The following is a 7,524-nucleotide window of genomic DNA, read 5'->3' as shown; positions in this document are numbered from 1 at the left end:
TCCGACCCCTCAGCCCCGGCTCTCTCTCTCTCTCTCTCTCTCTCTGACCCCCTCCCACTCTCTGCAGATCGGCGACCCCGACGACCCCGACGCCGGCCACCGACCCCGACCCCTCCGTGAAGCAGCTGACGACGCCCAGCAACGCCAGCTAGCACTAGACAGGTGGCTTTCCCTCCCCTCCCAAGTGTTAGTTAGCTTAATTTAATTGTTGTTAGTGTTAGTTAGTGTTAGTTAGCTTAATTCAGTTAGTGTTAGTTAGTGTTAGTGCTGATAGTTCGTGTTAATATTGATGCATGTGTGCTGCTGCTGTTTTTGAAACTCAGTCAGTGTGTGTGTGATGATTTGGCTGCTATTGAGATCTTCTATGTAGTGAGATCAGTTTTGCAGCTTATATTGATGATTTGGCAAAATATTGACCTAAGTGACCTATGTTTTGCCGGAAATGTAGATTCATTTCCATTCCGGCAAATTTCAGGCGCTCTATATGTGCACTTTCTAGCAAAGGTCATGCCGAAATTTTCCGTGAATTTCGGCATGAGTTGTGCTAGAAAGTTGGACATATCGAGTGCTTGAGATTTGTCGCGGCGGGAATGAACGACATTTCTGGCAAAACAAAAGGTCATCACTTTTTTTGTCATTATTCACTTTATTATATGAAGCTCGATAATTAAACGACTACGACATTGAACCCTAAGAAACATGACCGACACCGATGAGGCCGGAGGTTCTCACTTCCAATTAGGTCGAGCACACGCCTACCTCGAATTTTTGGCGGATCAGGAGAGACAGGAAGCTGGGTGTCCGACGGATGACGACGGTGGTGGCGTCGGCGCCGACACTGATGCCACCAACGACACCGGCACTGAGAATGGCGCTGATGATGTTCCTAACTATAGCACGAAAGGTGGGACCTCCCAAGCCAGTGAGGGAAAGAAGGAAAAGAGGACACGACGCCGAAATGAGCTCGGCACCGGAAGACTGGTGGTCACGGCGGTGCACCCTGGCGAGTTCGAGCCAATAGAGCCGCGAGAAGTGGCAGCGTGTTACGGCAACCAACTAGCATGCATCCTACGGGATACCGCTAACATCAACACCACAAAAATACGGAAGAATGATCAATTGAAGAAGCTGCTTCTAACTAGGTTGCACGCAAGATTCATGTTCCCCGGTCGTAATGACGAAGTCGACCCATGGGATGATCATGCCATGAAAAAAAATCAACAACAAAGCCCTAGGGAAGTTCAGCAACGCATTGAGCGCTTGGAAAACTAGGGTGAAAAAGGCGATTCAAGTAGACCATGAAACCTACACCGAGATTGTTGCAAACAATCCGAAAATTACGATAGAGGACTTTGAAAAGTTCAAGGAGACTTGCAATGAAGAAGCTGCCAAGGCCAGGTCGGAGAGAGGCAAGCAGCTGCAGGCAAAGAACATGGGGAACCACCGCCTTGGAAGTCGTGGTTACACGGGAAAGAGGCCCGTGTGGGCTAAGGAGGACACAGAACGTGAATGTCAGGGGATCCCAGACCCATTGGCTGAGTTCACCGACCAGCAGGAGCACGACTTCATCAGGGCCCGATTCTCGTGGGACCCCAAGAAAAAGATTTTTTTCACCGACGGGCCGACTAGGAAATTCATGAGAATACTGGTAATTATCCTTTTACCACCTTACATATTAGCTTCTGATCAGCGAAGTCTACTACATTCTAGTCGCACTCGTAAATGATTCACGGTCCATTTTGCAGAGAGAGCAACACAAGCTTGCGGCGGCCGAGAGCGACTCGTCGACTCAGTCGACTCAGTCGTCGGCGAAGTACAAGTAGGACACTCCTTTCAACCGGGCCATGAACATAATGATGGGACACCCGCTCGACCAGCGGCCTCAATATGGACGTGTGCATGGCGCCGGGGATGGGGCCACTTGGAAGTACTATTATAGCGAGGACCCCGAGGCCAAAAGACAGAGAAAGAAGTTCAGTCAAGTGACTATCAACGAGAAGGTGGCGCGGGCGATGGAGAAAGCAAAAGCTCAGACCAAAGCTAAGATAATCGCTGCCTATAGATCTGATTTCGTGGATGCCTTTACAACCTTGTTTCCAACAGTGGTCACATGGGTGCAACAAAATCCAAATGCGCCACCAAGTGAATTTCCCATGCACAGCTTCACCGGGAGCAACTCAATGAACATCGCACCCATACCCTTACCTAGTATGGCAACCGCACCCGCACCTCCTCCAGCACCTGCTCCTGCGCCCAGCTCTCACAGTAGCCCTAGCTCCGTCTCCGGCTTGAATGTCGGGCCGTCGACATTGGCTGAGCTCGATGCCCTCACGGTAAATACGCGTCGTCGTACCTTCATCAACTCAACTAATTAATTAATCTTCAGTTGCCGTTCTTTTTGGATCTCTGACGCCGCACATATATGTCTTTGTAGGTTGACTCCACTCCGTGCACCCTCCTTTACAACATGAAGGGCGGGTTAGTGGATGTGGAGAAGGGTACTATAGTGAAGCCTAAGGATCGTTTGTTTCACCGCCGGCAGATGCCTGATAACGCCTTAAGGGTCTCCGTGGCGAGTGTGAAAGCGGTCTACGAGGGTCTCCCTCGCCCGATACAAACCGATGGAGAGGATGATGAGACCCCCACGCAGCTTGGCCAATGCAAAAATTGGCCGATCCTATGGCCGAAAAATCTTCTTCGTGTCGAGGTGGCCGGGAGCACACCAACAGGACCTCATGAAGGTATGACCACAACACCACCTACACAAGTACAACCATCGTCTATGCTGCTTGCTGAGATCGAGAGACATGATGAAGGACGTGTAAGTGCATATAGTGCCCCTTAGTGATTTTGGTGTATTGAAGACTTATAGGTTAAGCGACTAATGCGTTTGTGAGTGCACACAGGTCTATAAGTCTATGAGGAGTTTGATATTTACAGAGAAAGTCGACCCCTAAAAATGAAGTTCTTCAACTGAAGACTTTGATATTCTGAAGACTTTCTGAAGACTTTGAAAGTGAAGAAATTGGTGTGACCTTGAAGACTTGGTATTCATTTCTGGAACATGAAGCGAGGAAATACTAAGGAAAAATTTCCATGTGATGCTCAACTCAAAATCCTACACCTACCAATCCCTTCGAGTGAAGCCTTTGGAAATCTCATACAGTTTAGTCACTTTCTTCAGTGACAGAGGCGAAGTTCTTCTGGTCGCTGATGAATTTGTTCTGACTGAGGAGTTAGGAATTCGCCAGTGCGAATTACCTACACAGTGAGGAACATGATAGCCCTGAGGAATTTGAGAGTCAAATTTCCGACCGTTGCTGTGCTGCGCGCCAGCTGTCCCAAAATATCTTATCCACCTAACGGTCATATCATTGAGGGGCATTTATGTCTTATCATGTCGGGTTGCTCCCTAGGCTATAAATAGCCGCCCCCTACAACCACTAGCTGGTTGGCTGCTCCGAGAGAACTTGACACTTGTCATTTGAGAGCAACCCATCCTCCGAGGACTTTGAGCGAAAATCATCAAGTGAGGAAAATCCCAAACCCAAACACCTACAAAACCCAATGTGATTGAGCATCACTGAAGAAATTGATCCTGCATGGATCCGATGCTTGTTACCTTTGAAGATTGTGCTTCTTCCAGACGGTTAGGCGTCAAGGTCTAGAGCATCCAAGAGGAATTGTGGATCGCCGAGTGACCAAGTCTGTGAAGGTTTGGAAGTCGCCTGAAGACTTACCACGAGTGATTGGACGAGGTCTGCGTGACCTTAGTTCAAGGAGAATACGGTGAGGACTGGGTGTCCTGAGCTGCGTGCTCAGCGACTGGGTGTCCGGGACTGTGTGTCCTCGAGTTTAAATACTCAGCCGCTCCAACCAGACGTACAACTGAGATAGCAGTTGGAACTGGTCTACCAAATCATTGTCTTCACCAACCTAACTGGTTCTATTTCCTCAACTCTTTCATTTCCTCATTACTGTGTTGAGTGTTTGTTCATATCTATGTTTGAAGACTTTGACTGAAGACTTTCTCAATTTCCTCAGTTCAATTTCTTCAGTCTGTTTGTCTTCATCTTATGTTATCCTGTGATTACGTTTTCTGTACTCTGTGCTAGTCTTCATTTCATCATGATGACTATGCGTGTACTCTGTTATGCTTACTTCTGAGTACTTATTCCGCTGCTAATAGTTCTTCGCTAAGGAATTTCCTCACCGGCAAATTCCTCAGTGAAGAATTCATAAAAATCGCCTATTCACCCCCCTCTAGTCGACATAACGCACTTTCAATTGGTATCAGAGCAAGGTACTCCCTTGTTCTGTGTGATTTTGGTTTAACCGCCTGGAGTTTAGTTATGTCGACCGCAGGTATGATCAAGGTCTCGGTTGGGTGTCCTACCTTCGATGGAACTGTGACACTCCAAAATTTTTATTTGGTTTTTATCAAAAACTTTGTGGTTTTTGAGGAGAGGCTATTTAAAATTTTTCTTTTCCAGAAAAAAAAAACCTTCCACTTAAAAACTTCCTTTGCATTGGCAAGGATTTTATTTTTTTTCAAACTTTGGTGGTTGATCTTTTGAAAACTTCTTCTCTGTTGGTTCCCTCTCAAAATTTATTTTTGGGAGTTTAAATTATTTTTCTTTTAAAATGAAGCTCTATGAAAATTTGAGGATTTTCATATCTTGGAACCACCCTTGACTTTGCATTGTTCCCATGTGGTAAAATCCTCCAAAATCTCCCCTACACCTTGTGAACAACCTAAGTTCTCTATCCCAACTAATCCAAACAAGTTTTGGATTTTATTCTAATTATTTTCCCTCTCAAATCAATTCTGAAAATTATTTGGAGCCTTAGTGATTTTCAAAGCAAGTACTCTTTTTCACTTGAGTTTTGACCTCACACCAACTCCCATGGATAGTCCTTTGTACCCACAACTCAGAACCATCTTGATCCACTCCTTCTCTTTTCAAATTTTTCAAAATTCAGTCTCTGCAAGTTTGGACCAGATTTGCCAAATTTGATGAAATTCATATCTACACTACTCCAAAAATTCCACCAAAATTCAGGCAACCTATTTGAGCAATGAGAAGCCACTCCACCAAGTATCAGCTCAAGGAAAAATCCCTAGATGCCATTTTCATTCTGTCGAACACCTGAGCTACACTGTTCCTTTGCAAATTCAGTAAGTTCAGTCTTCAGTGTCGTCTTCGTCCGTCAGTTTCAGTCACGCGGCCACAGTGCCCTTGGCACGTTCCTCGCCGCCTCTTCCTCTTGTCCGAAGCTTCACACGCGTGCGTGGAGCCTACCTGGCGTCGGTAGCTCGCTGGCCCGCCCTCGCCGGCGTCTTCTGCAGCGTCGGGACCTCCCGTGGCGGCCGACAGGAGACACACCACGGCAGAACGCCGTTCAGCGCCGCCCAAAGCCCCCTGGCTCTCCGCGTGGCCTCATGCACGCCAGCGCACGCTCGTGGCACAGCCACCGTGGCCGGCAAGCACGGGACGCGCTCTCCGCCGCCGACGGGCCCGCGCCATCCCCGTTCCATCGAGCTCGCCCTTAACACCCAAACCCCGGCCAGTTTAGCACCAAAACGGACCCATTGAACCCCCGTGATGACGCTCGACCCCCTAACCACCCCGACCGAGCACTGCGCCACCGTAATCACTCACCGGTGATCCTCGTTCACGGCAACCGCCTCGGACCGCCTATATAAAGGGGCCCCGAGCTCACTCTCGTGCACGCAGCATCACCACTACTCACCAACACCCCGCCAGGCCACTAGGGGGACCTCGAGGAGGTCTTCTCCCCCAGCTCCGGCCGCCTCGCCCCGCCTTGGCCTCCAGCTCGATTCACTCTGGTGAGGCCATCTCCGGCGCCCAAACCTCGTCCGTAGCCCTCTTCCACACCTAGCACTCTAACCCCCTCGTCAATTTGAACCTTGCAGCCCTCTCCGGCGAGCTCCATCTTCGTCCGAACCACCATCCGCCGGAGCAGGGGCCGCCGTCGACACAGTGCTCGCCGGCGACCGCCACCACCACCAATCGACGCGGAAGGGTGCCCTGAGCACGGAGGTACCATCCGATCTCTCTGCCTCGCCGTGGATCGCCGCCGGCGACCACCGCGGCTCTCGGGCACCGGCGAACTCTGCCGCCCCGTTTGAACATTTGAACCTGACGTGTGGGACCCCACCGTCAGCCTCTCTGCCCTTTCTATCGAACCATTTTCTGGAAGCGCCTTCGGGCAAAATACATCTTTCCTCTGGGCTGGCGTAGTCGCTACCGAAGCGCTTTCTGTTTTTATAAACTAACCCCTGGAAATCTTCTGTTTCATTACAGATGAGTCCCTAGACAAAAACCTTTATAACTTTTAAACAGAAAAGTATTTTTGATTGATTCTTCTTCTGTTCTCTTTAAAATTTTGTCTAGTTTTTTATAAGATTTATTTGAAAATTATTTGAAGTACTTTCTGTGCACTCCTTGGTATTCACGATAGCGCATATATTTTCTTTATACCGTAGATACCGAGAGAGGTGACGGAGCCGTGAACTTCACCGAGCTAGGCTCCGACTACTCTGAACCAGGCAAGCATGTTTGAACTTTTGATATGATGAGTGTCTTGGCATGTTTTGCATTTAGTTAGTTTCATGGCATGTTGAGAAGCATATCGATGAACGTTATTTTATGTGATAATTAGGTAAGTGAGTTCGATGATCCATACGTGGATGAATGTGAATATGAATGGCCATGTGTTGGCATGAGGATGGGTAAGATGGCAGTGTTGTAACATGCCAGTCTTACGCCAGACTATGTGACTTCAGCGTCAAACCGTATCGGTCCAGTACCTCTCATTTCCTTCCATGTACTAACACATGTTTTCCGCAAGGAATATGGTTTAGTAAGTTGCAAACCGCTTTCATGGTACACACCAAAGAGGAGAGGCCGTGATGATGGTTCCATGGCCCTGGATTAAAGCCAGTCATCCGGTCAGGGGGCATGGGTGTTTCCGGTTGGGACCGAGAGGGGGGCACCCCTTAGAGCGCGCATATATAAATTTGATCCCATGCTATTCGAGATTGTGATCTCCCCGTCTCAAAAGTTTTTCCTGGACGATGTCTAGGGTGATTCCTAGCATCGAGAGGTATGATGGGTGTGTACTGGTTAGCTGTGTTTTCTTTTGAAATACCGTAAACGGAACTAGTCCTTCGTGACTACGGAAATCCGTTGGCTGTGGGAATAATTTTGTACAAACTCTGCAGAGTCATATATCCCTCCAAATCATCTATTCCATGTCCAAATTCGTATTATCTTGTCCTAACAATGATAGTGTTGATGACAGAGACTCCAGTGTTTCGCATGAGTGATAATTCCGGTTAAATGATATTCCTGTGGATGGACTAACCCTTTTATTCTTATGAATTAAAAGTTTATTATGATTATTATTTATCTGCCCTTTAAAGCCCTTTCTGTGATGTCGCCCCGACGTCCGACTGTGGCATTTCTTTTAAAGCCCTTTCTGTGATGTCGCCCTGAC

The sequence above is a fragment of the Triticum dicoccoides genome, chromosome 5B, assembly GCF_002162155.2.
Source record: "Triticum dicoccoides isolate Atlit2015 ecotype Zavitan chromosome 5B, WEW_v2.0, whole genome shotgun sequence".
In the NCBI taxonomy this organism is placed as follows: Eukaryota; Viridiplantae; Streptophyta; class Magnoliopsida; order Poales; family Poaceae; genus Triticum; species Triticum dicoccoides.
This window is presented reverse-complemented; position numbering follows the sequence as displayed.